General features: G+C 38.1%; 1 protein-coding gene across 6 annotated transcripts in view; it reads right to left on the reverse strand.

Annotated features, from left to right (window-relative positions):
• The window catches only part of PCDH9 (protocadherin 9), a 679135-nt gene that overhangs the window by 525861 nt on the left and 133997 nt on the right, over positions 1-19277 (reverse strand). The gene's annotated exons all lie outside the window — the stretch shown is intronic.

The following is a 19277-nucleotide window of genomic DNA, read 5'->3' on the forward strand; positions in this document are numbered from 1 at the left end:
ATGATCACATCATGTGATAAGAAATGGTTAAACAATTTCATTGGGGAGGAGGGAAAGTATGACCTATTAGCAGTAAATCAGTATCTGAGTTGTGAGTCTAATCACCATTTTGAGAAGCATGGAAAGTTGCAGCCAGAAAAACTGTCCTGCCAATAGAAAAAAAAAAAGAAAAAGAAAAAGAAAAAAGGATTAAAAAAAATACGAAGATGCCTCAACATATCACAGCCAGAAAAAAATTATTTTATGAAATAAATTCTGATTTGACAGTCAAAATTGTTTCAGTGTAAATTAAAATTTGAATAGTGTTGAAATAGGTAGAAAGCTTTGTCAAGCAAAGTTAAGAAGATACTACTACAAAACAGATAAAAAATGACAGGGAAGTCACTGAAAAGTGGCATTCTCCTCATTACTGAAAGCTTTATTCAGCTTCCCTGAGGAGTTCCTCTGACTGTGTATTCATTGACCCCAAAAAATATCTGGGTCTATGTTTGTTTCAATAGATGAACTGCCAATGAATCCAAAAGAAAGTTTTAAGAACTCCCATCAGGGCAGTTAGTCATGCCAGGGATGTTCTGTCAAGGAGCCTGGAGACCGAAAGTGCTGAGAGGCCCAATTCTTACTGTATTTGTCTCCCATTCTGCAGTGGGGACAGCCTGAATTGTCCAAAATGCTATCAGAGCCACAGATCCTAAAACTCAAAGTAGCTGATCACTAAAATGAAGTTGCTGGTCTGTCAAGAATGCCAGCTTCACTGAGTAACTGCAGAGAACCCATTTAAACTCAGAAAAATATGTGCCAGCACTCTTGAAACTCTTTTTTTTTTTTTTTAAATTTTTGATTCAGCAAATTGCAAAAGGCTTTCTTTTTTTTTTTCATCCAGTTCATACTCAATGTTTTCTAAAATGATACAACTCTCAAATGTGGATTCCCTTTTGTTTTAATACTCTCCAGCATTACAGGCTATTTAAATCAATTGATAGAGCTTTCATCATTATCTTTTCAAGTTCTAATGGTTTTCTTCATACATTTAGTCCATCATTGGTGGGCATTACTTGCATTATTAGACACTAGTTATTCCTCTTTTACCATAAAAAAGAAATCAATAATTTGAAAGCAAAAGTTAGAATACCAGTTGGTTGGCTTGCTAGCTTTTATACAGCCCATGTGGCTCTGTGAGAGGCTTAACTGATGAAGCTCAGTTTAATATGGCTTTATGTCTGGCATTTCAATTATCCCATGCAAGCAGTGTTTTTCAAAGCTTAGGAGGTTCATCAGCTCTCTCTTGTGAGCATTCTGATGTCTAAAAGTATAGTTTATATACTGTTTATATACTGCATAAAGTATATGTTTTATAAATATCTCTGACAAATTTGTCATATTTATCAGAAGAGACACAAAACATGCTCAATGTCTAGGAGATCAGTACATTAGTAATTATCAAAGTTACAAAGAGCTTATAAAAGGCAAGTAAATTTTTTTCTTCTGAATATATTCTTACCAAACAATTCTATTCCTGCCAACTCGAATCTTCTGCAGATTCCCAAATATGCTCCCATGTCTTCTTCCCTGTACAGCACCAAGTTTTACCCTAAGTCCTTGAAGCAAGATTGCTTTCTATCTAAGTGAAGCTCTCACCTCTCCTTCACAGCAAGAAATTATTACTTCTGATTCTATTAAAATGCATTTTATGTATTTTTCAGGCAGGATTATTGGCTGTAAGATTAATATGCACCTCCAGTTTCAGAGGCCACACTGCCTCTTTAAAAAGAAGCACTTTCTCTTTTGGTCATTTATCAAGAATTATGCAAGGTAATACATCTAACCTGGAATAAACAGTGAAAAGAAAATCTGTAAGACTGTAACTATCTACTAATATACCTTTACCTTTGCAAACAATCTGTGGTTTTTTTCCTTAATTTAATATTATTACTAAATTTAGTGGCCATGCAACCTTGAATCTGCAAGGCACTAAAAGATATACACAAATCCCAAACAATGTTTAAAAAAAAAAGTTGCTTTCAGTTTTGTGAGTTTTATTATACTGAGCAATGTAATCATATTTCATAGGACATTTTTTATCTTTTGTTTGTCAAAAAGATAGAAGAATCCATTTTCCACTGGTTTGGAAGTGACAACTCTCATAAATAAATATTTACTGCAGGTAAATATTTTTGTCTGACCATAACAATGAAAAAGTTATACAGACTTGTTTTTTTCTTGTGAGTTGAAAAGATGGGTATCTATTCTACGGCACACATATAATAGAGAGTGAAAATCTGCAGTGAGGACTGGCAAGCTGATGTGTTTCTTACACACTACGCATGAGCGTTCCCTGTCTTACTGCAATGACCTTATGATCCCTGGTGCCAAGTGCTCAAGTCCCAGCTGTGGATTTAAACTCAATCTCGTTTTGAGTTTCCATTCTGTTGGCAGCAGAGTCATTCTTCACTGCACTGCTCAAGCCAGAATAGGCTTCCTGACTCGGAGGCAGACTCAGATAAGCAATGGCTATAAGAGAAGTTGTAATTGCACAAGCTCTTTCTTTCCCCCAGCAGGTATAACTACAAATGAGCATCACTGAAAATTCTTCTGAGCTTTAACAGGGTAGATAACCTCATAGGTAATTGTGAATCTAACACAGTGTCCAGATTAGCAAAGCAGACAGAAAAATGGCTTGTTATTTAACCCCTTCTGAGCAAGCATGAATTTTTGTGGTGGGTGGTTTGGTTTTTTGGTTTGGTGTTTGTTTTTTTTTTTTTGGTTGGTTGGTTGGTGGTGTTTTGTTTGCTTTTGTGAGGTTTTTTTGGTTGGTTGGTTTAGGGGTTTTTTTGTGTCTGTGGGTTTTTTGTTTGTTTGGGGGTTCTTTTCGGGGTTTTTTTGTTGTTGATTTTGGGGGGGTTGTGTGGGGGGAGTTTTTTTGGGGTTTTGGGGGTTTTGGCTTTTGTGGTTTTTTTTGTTTGTTTGTTTTGATTTTGTTTGTTTGGGGGTTTTTGTTTGTTTTTTTTTGTGGGGGGTTTTTGTTTGTTTGTTTGTTTGTTTTTAAGATAGCCTTCTGGAGTAAGGAAGATGAGTAGGCCTAGCCTGAATATTTGTGAAAGCTGCACAGCTGAAATTATACAGCAGACAGTTCACATCACAAAATCAGAAATTAGGAAATGCCAGAATGTAAATTTTCTGTTTTCTTTTCCTCTCTCTGTACATAAATGTTGCAAATGACATCTGCAATTTCTTCTCAGAGAGTGTACAGATCATGCACTGCTTGTTAAACAGCAGCTAGTCTGTGCTTACTTTATCCTCACTTTTCAGTGATTACTTTTCAGTGAATACACCATTCACCCTTCCAGTATTCAGTTCAAACCATGACTTGATACCAAAATATTAACTTCCTTGAGGGCTCTTGATTCCCTCGCTTGAGCTTTTTAGTTCTTTCTAAACATTAACACATTTATCCACACATCATGACTGTGCAGTATGTGGTAGCATTGCTGGGCATATTTCACAAAAGAAGGTTGATGTGCATTTGTTGAAACTAAAAAAAAGGGGAGGTGCAAAATAAATTTCAGTGCTCCAGGGTCTCAATTTTTCCAGCAGTTGGCATTGCATAGCCTCTCATAGGCTCTGAACAGATACCTTTCCAGGCAATGAAAGGTGACAGCATATCTGACATAGGCAGCTGACCTGGCTTTCTCACCATCAATAGCAGAGCAAGCCTACAGATAGAAGCTTCCAACCTTTCAGTGAATATTTTCTAACTCTGAGCTTCTAGTTCATAGTTCTTGTCCAACTCTGACCATTCCTCTCCAGTCCCTGTTACTGCTCCCCCAGATTCATGAGCCCTGTTTACCATACCAATATCATTTAACACCTTCTCTCCTACCTCCAGTTTTAACATTCCTGCCTAGCTGCAGCTGCACCACCCCGTGCCTCTCAGGTGGCTCCTGCTTCCTCTTCCTCCTGCTGACTGAGGTATCTCTTCCATCCAAGTCACCCATTTTCTACTCCATACTTGCTCATCACCTCACTGCAACCAAGCCACTCTGCAATTCTCAGTTCCTTTTGTACATCAACTGGACAAATACTGAAAACACAGAAGAGAATCTCCCTTTGGAGACCAAGAGCCCTCTGCAAGTATCACACTGGAAGAAAAGGGATGCTCACCCTCATATACATGGATACAGCTATTTAGGGATGGTTCATGTGCAGTCAGGTCACACTAGTGATTTTTGAGAGATAAAGCAAGCTCGATTCAGACACAAATCACAGACTTTAGCTGCCAAATTCTAATGTTGCTGCTGAGCCAGGGCAAAATGAGGTATTTTTAAATGTGAATGAGTGGACTGTGGGTGGTTTTCCAAAAGAAAGAGCAAAAGACACATTCTTACAAATTCCAGGTTCATTTTTCAAAGCACAAAGGGGCTACATTTCCTCTAGTACACAATTACAAGTGTTTTTAAAATTTTATTTTAATAATATACTTTGCCTCGACATTTTCAAAAAATTGAGGCTAGGCAGATCTTGGCAAGGGAGAATGTCAGGTAACTTAATTTTGGCAAAGTTATAAAGAACTGACGACAGTCTCCTAGTGAGAGGATCTTTATTCAAGAAATTATGTTATCACTTCACCTAGGAGAGTTTACTTATATGGTTAAAATTTCTGGATTTGCTTAACAGTAATGAATCTCTGTGCTGAAATTTCAAACAGCTTTTACAGGCAAAATTATTGCACTCGAAGGTCCTAACTAAGGATTCCTATACATCCCAATTTCTGTTTCACTTTAGCGGATTTTAGCCAAGTAAAGCATAAACTCTTGTTCTTTGTTATGACAGTGGATTAGTCAGTCCTCCCAAGCTAGCAGTCCATCTGCTCTGCCAGCTAATGCTATTGTCCCAGAGACACCACCTCCTTCATTGTTCCACCGAGCAATCCACGCCAGCTCTTTTCTCAGCTGACACTGACAAGTACATGTCAACCCGCTTGCATTCTCCCGCACACATCTGTGACATTGAGTACAGGCTTTCACAGTTTCAGACAGTTAAAGGCCTAGTAAGAGGAAGGAAATACATTACTATAAAAATACAAATACACACAATATCTCATCAATAGAATGTTCAGATTTGCACGTTTACTTTGCTCCCTTCTACCCTTCTCTTCCTAAAGACATGCTAGGTAACATTGCCATGTGAAATAAAATGTTTTAAAGCATTCTGCAAATTAAAAAAAACACCTATAAAGAAAATTGTATTCCCTAGCATAACATGTTCTATTAATTTTTTTAATAGATATAAGAGCAGAAACTCTTTCACCGAAGACTGCTTTTCAGGTTGAATCCAAAAAATGGAAGGACCAAAATAAGGAAATCAATTCTACCAGAAGGTCCCTGAAAAGCTCTTGCTAAATGAAATGATGCAATCTCAGTACAGGACTTATAGTCTGCAACGACAACAAAATTCTCATTACTGTCAGCATTTCAATGAGAAAGCAAGAGATACAGTGAAACTATAGTTGTTGCAGGTGGTAGAAATCCAAGATTATTGATAAGACATGGATCAAATTCAATGCTCTATCCCTTGCCATTTCTAATATAGCTTGACTCAAAACTCAAGTGACCTTCATGTGATCCAAAGTATATGCCAATGCCAATTAGTTAATGAGACAAAACAATGTAGGTATAATAAAAACATTATACTTCAAAACAGCAGGCTAAAATTGAAGTTGCTGCCTACAACATATAAGTATTTAAGGACAGAAACAATACACATTTTTTGTTGCCACACTGTCTGTAAAAGATACTAACAAATAAAACATATGCTTTTGCTAATTCACCAAGCTCTCAGGGACTGTTATTTACTGGATATTAAAAAAATGAACCAAGACTCCAAATCAGAAATGTAAACAGCATCTCTCTGGCACGCCAGACCACATTCTCAATGTATCCTTCAAATGTTGGCTCTCAGCCTCTGATGACCACAGTTCTTGGACCAGGAAAACAGGTGATAGATACTATCTTTAAAACAGTAAAATAAGGAGGAAATCCAATGCATTCTCTACAGACAGTGTGCACTCTTTTAAAATCTTAATTCATTTCCGTCAATGTAAACCCGACTCTGGAGATTTTTCTCGAGTTCTGCTTCCAAAGAGGAGGCATCTGACAATTATCCACCAGTGTCCCAGTTTAACCAAATTGGTTTTAAATTGGAACAACTTGTTATTTGGAAGGGGGAGTTAAAGGAGGATGTAGTTTTGCCTGAGACACATGATTAGATTTAAGCATTGAAAGGGAAGGTCCCATCCTCTGGACACAGGCTGTCAGGCCCACAGAGCAGCCTTTTTGTTTTCCCCCTCCATCTCCTTAGTTTTGTTGTTTGTTTTTTTTTCATTTTACTGAAAAGCATTTCAGCAAATGAGAAATCTTAATTATATTTTATATAAAGAGGGCAAAAGCATTCGTAATTTGTTTTAACACAAGTAAGCAAGCAAGGTGACACATAATCAAGCATTCCCAGACTGATGTAAAACGCTTTTCTGCCAAGTCCTGCCCTGCATCTATGATGTAAGAATTCTCCTTCATTATTCCTTTTTATTTTTTTTCCATGCATATCACTGTGAACCATGCTGATCTTTGTGAATGTAGATGGCAGTAGAAAGTCCCTTCCATCTCAGCAAATCTTTTCCTTAAGCATATAAAAGATCTATCCATTAAACACCCAAACAGAAAACATTCCTCAGTGAAGAAACTAGTTTTCTGATTTATCTACAACAACCCAAAGAACAGTGCTGAAAAGGTGCAAGGACACCAGCAAATCAACAGTATTTCCTTCTTCCAACAAGAGGCCACTAGATATCCCTGGATATCGGGCAACAGAGAACAAAATAGAAATATTTTCACATAAATTATTCTATGAGAAAAAGAAACCTATGTGTATCTATATATATCAGCGGAACTTAGCATTCTAATCATGAATGGCTTTCCCAACTCCGGTGTTAACTAAAGAAAAAATATACATCTAGTCCTAGCTGCTAAAGTGTAGGAGACCTCTCTTCAGCAACAACCAAGTTCTTCTAAATTACAAAGCATTCCAGCTCCCCTAGATTAGAAAACAGTAGACTGGAAAATTGCAGGAGATTGGTTTCTACAGACTCTTTGTTTACAACTGCAGTCAGTAACAAGACAGCTAGGGCTCGTCCTCCAAAGGAGCTTGCCTGTAGCAAGTGCCCTGGAGCCAAGCAAGGACCATTTTGGTTTAATAATAGATCTCTAGTAGATCAGTGTGGCAAGTTTGGAATTCTGTCTTCCTCCCTGTCCATGTCCAATTTTTAGCTTTATTATTGTTTTTGTTTAAGCAAACAGCCGAAATATCATTAAGGAGACTAGAATCTTGGCTGTATTTAATAAAAAAATAATGTGGAGAGAAAAAAATATCCAAGAAGTAATGAAATAACAAGGAATTACTATAAAAAAGCCCTTATAATCAGATACTGCTTTTATCACATCATATGCATTAAACTTCTCTGAACTGATGTCCTTTTCATCCTAATGTACTAAATTAAATATCTGCTCCTTGTAGAATTTGATTCATCTAAACTAGATTAAAATCAAATCATGAACAAAATCAATTTCACTTAAAGTACAATAATCCCAGCCCACTAAGGCCCCCTTCTAGTAATCACAATAAATACTGTCTCTACTACCATTGCCATCCTTTATTTTTCCCCCCAGCCTTTCACTGAATGTATAATTTTCATATCATATTATAAATTAGGACCTTGTATATCTTATTCATATCTTATTAGAGCAAGTTGGCCAAGAAGCCAGAGGCAAGACAACCTCATTCAAACATTCCTCCAGGGTTTTCAGGTCAAGTCATTTTTTAAATTGGGATTGGTATAAACCCCAAGGGATTTCTTGATTTAAGAAAGAACTACAAATATTTAAGCTGTCTTGGGGGGATTATGCTGACATTGGATCGTGGGATTACCTCCTGCATAAGACTCAAAGGATTTGGACTGGTTCGGCATCTCGTCAGAAAACTGGGCAAAAATGCTTCTTACGTGAAGTTAATCAGATATTCAATCATTCCTCAGTGTAAGCATGTCAAAAGGTAGCAAACAAAGGGAGAGGGAAGCAGTTGCTTTGAGATGTATAGGAAACAAAAGCAATCCTCTGACATACTGTAGCATTTTGGCTTTTTCATAAGGGAATGCAATTCCTCATGACGATTGGCCAAAATCCTGAAAAAAAGCTTCAAATCACTTATATACTAACCATCTCAGAGCTTGCCCCTTGGATTTGCAGATGATCACTACCAGCATGGTGGTATCTAATTAAATATTTTATTAATAATTAATAACACTTGGCACTTCTATGACAGAGCACCATTTGTCTCAGAGCACTTCAGCCTAATAACCAAGTCTGACAACAGCCTACAAAAACAGGAAACTGTGATTGCAGCTGATGTAGCTGAAACTGCGATAAGGTTTTAGGCAAACCCCCCTCTATCCTAGTCAGATCCAGGCTCTGACTCAGGTCTGAGGCCAGGCTTGAATTGCAGTTGAAACCATCCTGTCAAGAACAGCACTTCAATAAATTCCCTGACCATCAAAAGTAAGTGTGAAAAATGTCACTGTCCTTCAGTAATTTCCTTCTGTCCTTTCTTTTTTCTCCTCCTAAAGCAGAAGTTAGAGAGAGAAAATAACAGGAGTTAAAGTTTTTCACTACTGGAACAATAAAAGCAATAATAGCCAGAAACATCCAGAAATAAAATGGCTACTTGAGAACTGTATCTGCTTGGTTCTGCCAAATGTAAAGGGTCAATGCCAGACCATCACACTGAGAAAAATACTGCAATGAAAAATGGATTTTGTTTTATAGATGGAATGTTGAAAGTCACTCTCAGAAAGGGGTAATGATGTCTTGTCAAACATGGATCCAATCCCCTCAACTGAAGTACATTTCTTTATAAATTTATTCCACAAATAAAAAGCAAACCATAACCCTAACCTCACATGTATTAATTGTCTGGTGTGGAAAACTGAAAGAATTTTTTGTATGTTTGTTTCCCTGCAGCTCATTCAGTAGAGAATGAAGCAAATTTCTCTCTTCAAACATGGTTTTTATTCCTTCATCCAACTACGGCATCATCAGACAGATCTCTACCCGTGTAGCCTCATATATACCCTACCAAGTACAACATACTTGCGTGAAGACACAATCAAGCTTAGTTTCAAATGGCAGAGACAGAAGATAAAGGTAACCAGACTGTAATAGTCTATTTCAAACACAGGCTTTCTTCTTCATGTCTTTAAGACAGCGCAGGAATCCCACTGTACATAAAAACAAAGATTGCCTATGCTGGAGGGGAAAAAAAAAAAAAGAAAAAAAGGAAGAGAAAAAAACCAATCCTAACTAAACTTGACAGGAAACTACGTTCCACTCACTCATGAAAAGATTCCAGCATCACTGACAACAAGCCCTTCTGATTGGGGTCAGTCACTTTTCAAGCCCAAGGGAACAGTCTTTTCCACCTTCAATCACAATCCCATAACTCCTCTATAAATAAACATACTAAGGAATAAAAAACAAAAAGGAGAGAGAACCAGCAGTCACAATCCACACACAACATAAACTGCATCAATAATGTTTGTATTCTAGGAATTCTGGAGAGAAGGAATCAGTCTTCCAGAGTTGAAAGAAGCTTTATTTGAACTATGTTTATAACTTGGAATGGTTTGGTAATTTTACAAGAACATCTGCTCAGACAAATGCATTATAAACACTAAACACTATCTAAGAAGCTTCTAACTTTTTATGCTCAAAACTGCAATAGTATGTGTCAGATGTTTAACTAACATGAAAATTAAAGTTCTTTTTTAATGCTGATTTTGGATAAGATTTTAGTGCTTAGAATTCCAAGGACCCATTGTTTTTCATTGAATCTACAACTGAGTTTTCAAGCAATCTTTCTTAAAAAAGGAAAACATAAATCATGATGGCTAAACAAAAAGTGTGACTTACGTCATGTTAGTCATATCCCAAGATACTGATAATTTTACAGGGGAGAACAACTTTTAATTCCTAGCACTGTGTATCCCGAGGCAATCCTATGTGAGGTCTGTGAGTGTGTGGAGAGGGGGAAGCTGGAAGAGGATGTCAGAGATTAACATTAAGAGATTTCAATTTATGGATCACAAACAGTGATACTGAACACTTAAGAACTCAAATGTTTATGTGGCTTTTTCTTGTAAAGAATTCTTCAACCATTTTATCTTTTTAAGTATTTTATATGAATACGAAATATTCCTTTGGACATTCTTAAATCATTAAAGAAAAATGCATCCATCTATTTCTAAATTTCTTTTTTGATATTTAAAAATTAATCTGTATCCATGGCTATAGATAAGTTTATAGATACAGAGAAAGTCTCAGTATCAAAATACCTGAAAGAATTTCTTGTAATAGAAGTATTTCTGAGAATAAAAAAAAAAAAAAAAAAAAAAAAATCACTATTTTGGAATTTCATTCCAGTGAGCAAAAAAAAACCCAGGTACTGTTTTCTAAGTACAAGAGAAACGTGTAAATTTTTTTTTCCACACATGCCGTAAGTGCCAGAAAGGAAGCATCATGACATTATAGAAATCAATCACTGTTAGAATTTCAGGACAACCGCTTTCCCATCTTCCAAATGTAATGTGAGATTAAGTATTTCTATTATCTCCCTTATACTTAAAGACTTGCACAAAAAAGGCATTTTGCAGTCTCCCACATAACCTGTCTCAATGCTTTTTAGTTTAAACTACAGTATAATGCCATATTTTGTCTAACATCTATGTAGGCAACCAGTGAATTAAGTTCTGTGTTCAGTCCAAGTACTTAGCTATTCCTTTAGTATTAACCCTGGTGGTGGTTGTATGACATCTGACACAGGCCCTCTGTATAGTTAGAATATAAAACACATGGGGTCAAGCAGTGTCAGACAATTATCAATACTGACTCCTTTAGTGGTGCCAAATAGTGTCTCCCAATTCGTGCTTATTTATTGCACATGAAATAGGAGGAACCAGTAGCAATTTCCACCTTGTGGTACAAAGCAGGCAATCCTCTTTTAGAGGAGGGTGAAAGAACACTGGAAAATTTAGCCATTTGGATGCAAACTGTGTTGCATTATCTGCGGGCCAAAGAATGGACTGGAATGTTTTTTTTTTAATAATACATAGTCCTAGCCAAAGGGAGAGAACATGTTTCTGTTAGAAAATAAGTCAAACTAATTAATGCTATCCTGTTTTTCTGCCAATGTAGAAGCACAGAATTAGCATATTGTAAATATTTAAGATGAGATTACATTTCCTCTGTGAAATCATATTTCTAATCTGTTCCAAACAAAAGTACATGCCAACTCCTTGAAAGAAGAAAAACCTTCACCCTATTGAGCACCTAATTTATTAATAAAAAGAGCAATCCAAAATTAATATTGTTTTAGATGAAACTTGACCCTTTTTCCCAGTGTTGTCTCCTTCTGGGAATCCAGTATACCAAACTTGAAAGTCTTAACCATTTCCCTTATACCTGGGTAGTTGTATAAGGCAGCTGCCCCAACAAATCTCACTCAATGCTTTCTCAGCAGGTTCACTATCTGATCTAACAATGTCAGAACAACACACAGTGATGTTCCATGAAAAGGGACACTGTTTATTTTATCACATGCCAGCAAAAGCTGCCTTTTTCACAGGAGGCTTAAAGCTTAATGGTGAAGGATATACTTTCTCTTGTTGTACTGGTCTAACTCCGCTGCTGGTAACAGCAGTGCATGTCATGGCCCGCAGCCACTCTTTTAATCATAGTGCCAATTAGCTCAGGATAAAAGAAAGAAGGACTAAGCCTTTGCAATACTCAGTGGTGACATATCTGTCTGGCACCCAATTGCAGACTGGGTAGATCTGCGTTATGTTGTCAGGTTCCCCTTGCACTTAAAGAGCTTAAGAATAGCTTTACAAAAGCCAGCAGCCTGAACAAAGAGTTGCAGAAAGTAATCAACGGAAGAACAGGATGCATATATCCCACCTCTTGAATAGTATGTCATCCAACTTCAAGTTGTGGAGCCTCCTAGCACACTGCCTCCCCTTCTTCAGTCAAGTGCTCCGAAAGGAGTAGGAGTCATGTAATTTCTTTAATGCTGAAGCAAAACTAAAGAACAAGAAATGTCACCTGTCCTTGCTACTTCTCATTCTCCATGCAAGCATGCATACTGTGTACTGGGCATGGTTCTTAATTGAAACGCTCTCCGCACAAGTGAGGGAGACTCATCCTGAGAAAACAATAAGAGATCGCAAAAGGAAGAATATATGATTTAAAAATACCAGATGCAAAAGGCAGGGCTTTTAGCAAACCAGAAGCTTCAGTATATGAACAGCTATATGCATATATTAATGCAGCAGTGTTGGAAGTTTTATCAGCAGATATTTTGGCACAGGAGAACCTCAACACAAGAGTATCTATCAAGAGTTTTCCAGATTTCATTCCCATCTAAGTGCTGAACATACCCACATAATCTATGATTTAAGTGATTAAAGACTTATAGCCCAAAATGCTCAATGCATTTATGGGTTATTTAGCTATGGCTTAGTGTCATGGTTTGAGATAGCCCAAATTCCAATTCCCTAGCTCCATCCCCCCTCCCACATCTCAACCCAATGTGAGATGGGTTTTTTTCCAGACAAAACACAACCAGACTCAGAATGGGGAAAGGGAATATATTACAATGACTATACAAATAAATACTACAATACATTATACACACGACTACAACTATCTCTACCATGACATAAGTATTTACAATGGATCAGATCTCTTCTCCCCTCCAAATAAAAGTCCAGGAGGGAAAGAAGGACAGATCCCTTCCAGTCTCTTAGGGCAGCAGCTTCTTCAGAGTAGCAGTCACTAAGCAGCAGCATCTTCTAAGGCAGCAGGCTCTCTCTGTCTCTTCTGTTTCTTGTAGCAGCTGATAGCTGGATCTCTGCCAGCACACATGAGGGGGGTATCCCCCTCGGCCACTCGTCTCTCCAAACGAGTGGTCTTCCGTGGGCTTCGTCACCCCAGACAAGGTCGTTTCACCACGGTCATATCACGAAGCACAGGGGGTCTTCGTGACGGTCTGGTATCTCAGGAGATTCAAGCTCCTTGCAGGGCCTCTGTGCCCTGTCTCAGGCTGCGAGCTTCTTTGTAGCTTGCAGCAAGGGAGGGCCCTCAAGGCCAACCTCCCACACCGTCCTGGCTGAGCTCTCAGGACGTCCGAGCTTCTCAGCTCCTCTCTGCAGTGCATGTTGCACTTCAAGGCTCTTTCAAGTAAGAGTCTATCAACTTCCTCCTTCCAGGAGGTCTCAAAGGAGTTTTTGGAGGGGGGTCTGGTATCAGTTCTTACCCCCAAGAACTTTGTAGAACTCAGCTGCTGACTCTCCTTCCCTCAGGTCTCCTTCCAGGAGTCCCTTCTCTGGTGCTGCATGTCTTTGTTGCTTCTTCGGTTCAGTTCTGGCTGCTGCTTTCTCCGGCCACTGCCACGGCCACTGCCCACGATGGAGAAAACATCTCCCAGCATAACTATAGGCACCTAGCCCAGCATTATGCTGTTCCAGGTCCCCACAGGCTCCAGCTGGGGCTGGGGGCCAAAGCCCCCCTGTGGGGCTCAGAGCCCCTTCCTCGTGGCTCACAACATGGCCACCTTCTTCTAACCTCAAACTACAACTCTTCTCTTCCGGTCTGGTTGTGATACGTTTACATTTTTTTGCAGGAGCGCTCATTGGACAGAAATTCAAAACTTCCAGGGGTTTCCACCCCTTGGGGTCTACCACTTTTCTTATCCTCTGGGGGAAAACGAAGTCCAAACCACTACACTTAGGTAACTGCCAAAGCTCAGTTGTTTGGAAAAAACTCATAAGAATATTCAGAAACTCACTTGCGTATGACATGAATCAACTACTCTGATGACATTTGGAAATATAGCAATCATTTCCCAGTATTGGCAAAGTAACATATTGATAGCTACTCTGAAATTCCGCTGGGTGTTTGAAAGGTGTTGTATCATGTTGAAGCATCTAACATTTCATGTTTTATTACCAATTAATCCAAATTTATTAAAAGCACCAAAGCAAGTGTTTTCATTAAAATCTAGTCAGAACATATCTTTTAAAGATTTTTCAAATTAATTCTAATCACCTGCAGTACAACTTAAAGTTAATTTTCCAAATATTTTCTTACCATTTTATAGCTTTGAGTTTCTTTGATGTCTCATTTTTATGAACTTACATCATATGATGCTGTTGGTTTCACTTTCTAGTGCACATAATCATGTTAACTGGTAGTTAATTTGTTTTTAATTGTTAGAATTACATTTTCAAAGAACCTTTAATCATTTTGAAAATGTTTTCTCCAGCCTGTTTACCAAGCAAAGGTTTTGATCTCTGCAATAGGAGATTTAATAAAATTGATGAATTTAATGAAATTGTTATCCCATATAAAGGTGGCATATTTATCTGTCACAACCTATAGCACAAGAAGACAAATCACAAAAAATTGATGCATATGGAAAAATATAAATGGTCTAGGATGACTCTGTTTGAGCAGGAAGATTGGACCAGATGACCTACTGTGGTCCCTTCCAACCTTACCCATTCTGTGATTCTGTGAAATGTATTAAAAATAAATTTATAAACAGAAATCCAAATAGATTTTCTTACAGTAATAATGTTGTGGTATTAGGAGAATTTAATACAATCCTTTGCATTCAATTCCTTGCAAAACTCACTTACATGCCCATGAGTTTTCTTTTTCAAGATGAGGACTCAGTTTTGAAGATGTGGCTTCAGTTTTGAAGCAAGGTGGGCAGGGGCAACTCAAGCCTCTTCCTACATATCTGGTGTTAGATAGTATCCGAGTCATTAGGTCAGTCATTTCCAAACTATTCACCCACTATTTTTGACCGTCATTTGGACAGAAGTTCTTTATCCCATCAAATATATGTTTGATTCTTTTGCAACCAGCCTAGCTGGAAATCGCAGAAGGGTCACAATAGCTTTTCATTTGCAATGTTAAGATACGTTTTGAACTTGGCATTTTTAACCACAGCAACAAACATCCAGTGGCATCCACTTTTGCTGTGTTACTGCTTGGGTCTTCACTGCCCTCCCTGCCCTCCTCCGACCAGGCACAGCTGCCACGTGGATGACAGTGACAACATTAATAAACAGGAAAAGGGAAAATGGAAGCAAGAAGGCAAGGAAACATCACCTTACAGCCTTGCCAGGCTTGCTCCCTTGCCTTTTGCTTTTCTCAGACTGGATAAAGCTAGTAACTAATGGAGCCTGAAGACAAAAGAGGAGTGCTGGGAAAGGGGGGGCACACTGGTCACCAGACACTGCTCTGCATAAAAAAAATACCCCACTGATGTTAAAATTCATCATAATTTATAAATTACAGCCCCAAATTAACTACTTTGTTGCAGTCTACAGGCACTGTGTGAGTTGTCAAGACTGAAACAATTATGTGTTCAAAGGATGTAAGATACTAGCTGTAGATTTAATGCTAATTCAAAAATTGTTCCTACTCTAGGACTGCCACATCAATATATGAATCTCTTCAAATTCCCTGTAAAGAATAACCCCAGCATCTGACCTAGACAATGTCTCCCCAGAAAAACTGGCTCTGAAATGCAGGGTTGTCTTTAGGATGCCATTAAGCATAAGGCAGTGTCTTCATTTGCCTTCATGCATCAGTAGCTAGTTCATTATTCTATACAGCTTTTGAGTAATTCCTCATACAGGGGGAAAAAAAAGCATAAAGTGTAAATCCACATCACTGTGCAGCTGTTCTTAGTGGCTTAAAAAGAAGCATCATTGACAGGCTTTTAGAAGCAGCTGCATCCTGTCCTCTCAGCCTTAAGGCATTGCTCCGGGTAGGGCTAGCTTGTGGGAAGGAGGAAAGGCTGCCACTGCTGCTGAAAAAGCTGGGGATATGAAGTAACTAAATTATGCAAGAAGTTTAGGAAAAATCTGGGGTGAAGGAGCATGAAAATTCAGAGATCATGAAGATCTACTGAGCAAATAAAACATTTTTAATAGAAGAAACCAGCTGCAGTATGTGGAAAAAGCAGAATAGGAAAAATGATTTGGTGCACTGTGTTACATCTCAAAATTGGACTTTCCAGAAGGACTTGACTTATTATCTAATGAACCACCTGGTTATTTCAAGAAGTAAAACAAATATTCTTCATTTTAAATTACACTTTAGTTCATCTATCTTTTCTTCGTAAATTCAGCTCTTTATAGATATCATAGAATGGTTTGGGTTGGAAGGGACCATCTAGTTCCAATCCCCCCGTCGTGGGTAGGGAACATTCCACTAGACCAGGTTACTCAGAGCCCTATTCAAATAGGAGTGTCTGTAAATAGAAATAAACATCTGCCAATTAATGTATTTAACCTCTACCTGTTGCTAAGTATTTCTATGTGTACAGTAACTTGTGAATATTTATGCTGGGGAAAAAAAATCTATTTAACCATCCACTAAAAGTTGTGATTAAGCTCTTGAAATTGGTAACCTTGCTACAGATATACTTACAGAAGGATGACCTTTTATTTTTAGGTGACTCTGGCAACAAATCATTGAATTATGAATAAATGTAGCTTTGATATTTCCAACCTTTTTCCAACCCTTTTAGGCTAGATTTATTTCAGTGACTATTATAATGTTACATTGTTTACAGTAATTGAACTGAGCAATCAACACAAACACAATGTGTTTGAGAGCTTCTCCAATTGTGTTACAACAGTCATTTATTAAATTACACACAGATGTCATTCAACTCCTTGAAAGGACTGCCCTCGGGTTCAAGCCTGAATTACATGTATACACTGGCATTCTATTATTAATCTTTCAGCCCTTTTTATTTCCTCTTACAATATCAAAATGGATTTTCAGGTTTCCATATTTCAACAGAATGAATGTGATCTTCTTTGGAATGGGGACCTAGGTGGTAGAACTGAATCATGATCATAAACCAAAGCATGTTTCTGCTTATAATTCAAAATCAGTTGGGGAATTTAACATCACAACCTCATTTTTCTGGTTTTTCCCTTTCATTTTGTACTGCTTCAGCCTGTCTTACTGTGGCACAGTTACAATTTTACTTTCTGAGACCACGCAAGCATTTCCTCCTAACACTGCTGCCAACCAAAACAGAAAACTAAACTGAACATAGATGTCCAGACTGTAGCAACTTTAACTCAGAAGAAACCTCTGTGAATCAAACTGAAAGACATTCTTCTTCCCTTTTTCAGCTACCAACAATCTGTGTCAATGAAGTTCCACATACTAAAAAGCAATCGTCAAGGTTAGAAAAGACCTCCAAGATCACGGAGTCCAACTGTTAACCTAGCACTGCCACATTCACCACTAAACTACATCCCCAAGTGCCATCCACATGTTTTTGAATACTTTCAGGGATGGAGTTTCCACTGCTCACCTGGGTAGCTTGTTCCAATGCCTGACTACCCCTTCAGTGAAGAAATTTTTCCTAATACCTAAGCTAAACTGGTGCAACTTGAGGTAATTTCCTCTTCTATCATTTATTAACTGAGAGAAGAGACTAACACCCATTTCACCACAACCTCTCTTTAGGTAGTTGTAGAGAGTGATAAGGTCTGCCCTGGGCCTCCTTTTCTCCAAGCTCCCTCAGCCACTCCTCGTTAACACTTGCTCTTTAATCCTTTCACCAGCTTTAGTGCCTTTCTTTGGACACACTCCAGCACCTATACTCAAGAAGCTCTGAAAGTGTGAAGAAATTGTTTTAGTAAAACCCCAACTAGAATTTGCGAAAGGTTCCGCAAAGGTTCCTGTTGTACTGTTCAAGGAGTTCTTCAGTGGTTACACATGCAGTCAGAGGACTTCAAAGGTATTTCTTTCCCTTCTGAATTCTATTTCACTTGGAGGACTCACTCTGTGCCAAAAGTAAAAGTTAAATATAAACCAACATACCCTGATTTAGGCCAGTTGTCTCCATTTAGGGACAAGGCAGCATATGCTAGTCACAGAACTTCTACAAAACAACCTGGGAAGTCCAAATTACTTTTATTGTACTGTTGGATGGGCAAACTGACTCTGATGGTAGAAGGACCCAGGTTTTTTTTTCCTCCATAAGTCTGTCATGAAGTCCTGGCTTGACCCTGAAATGCAAACAGAATTTAGACATAATCTGACCCATACCGAGTAATGGGACTCTAGAAAAGGTAGGATTGGAGCCCATTTCTGTGGCTTCCAGCTCTGAAATGCTAGTTGTGGATCAATGCTACAGGAGTTAAACCCTCAATGACCCTTAATGGCTAAAAACATAGAATGACGTTATTTTATCCAGTTTTTATTATCAAAAAAAGTGTCTTTCTCTGTCCCCTTACACACTAGAGGAAAGACATATTTGTACAGGGTTACTGAGTAAGCACAAAAGGAAGAAGGAGAATAACATCTCATGTTTTCCTAAGTATTGGGTGACCTGAGGAGCTTGTATCTCCTTGAATGGCTACATCACCACAGCCTCCCACTGGCTAGTAAATAGCCTGAAATACTGCAAAAGCATGCAAACACTTTCCAGAAGGAGTTCTACCAGGGCATAAAGACTCTCCACACTGGGATATTATGCCTATTCCAAGCATAAGTCATTAAAATGCCTTCAGTAGGCATTGCTCAAGCAGCTCATGTCCTCCACTCTCCCTCTCAGAAGGCTTTAAGAGACATTGAGTCATTTTTTTGTAAACCAAAGTGTAGGGACACTATAGAATTAAGACATATACTTAATAGTGGGTAAATATCAAGATATTTTCTCTTTAGGTAGATTAAATTACACTCCTTTTTTTTTTCATTGCAATATGTTATGCAGGTTTAGAGAACTAACAAGTGTTATGGATGCTGTAGCAGATATTCAACCATTTAAAAATAATGCAACATTTCCGATTTGCAGTCCCAATGTGCATTGGCCTGGCCCTACAGTTTAACAGCTAGGCCTTAATTGTCTTCTAGCCATTACTCTTAAAATGCAGAAGCTCTTTCTTTTTAACATCCATTTAAGTCTCTCTTGTAGCTTTCCTAGCAACAGTGTCCTAGTATCTGAGGTAATAATTTATACAGTGCAAAGCTGCTACTTTGGAAAACAAAATCAAAAGTAACTGCACATTAAAAAATGGTGCTTCAAAGACAAAAAGAAAACAGAAGTATCTATTAGACAACTTTTATAGTAAAAAA

This window comes from Chiroxiphia lanceolata, chromosome 2 (genome assembly GCF_009829145.1).
Source record: "Chiroxiphia lanceolata isolate bChiLan1 chromosome 2, bChiLan1.pri, whole genome shotgun sequence".
Classification (NCBI taxonomy): Eukaryota; Metazoa; Chordata; class Aves; order Passeriformes; family Pipridae; genus Chiroxiphia; species Chiroxiphia lanceolata.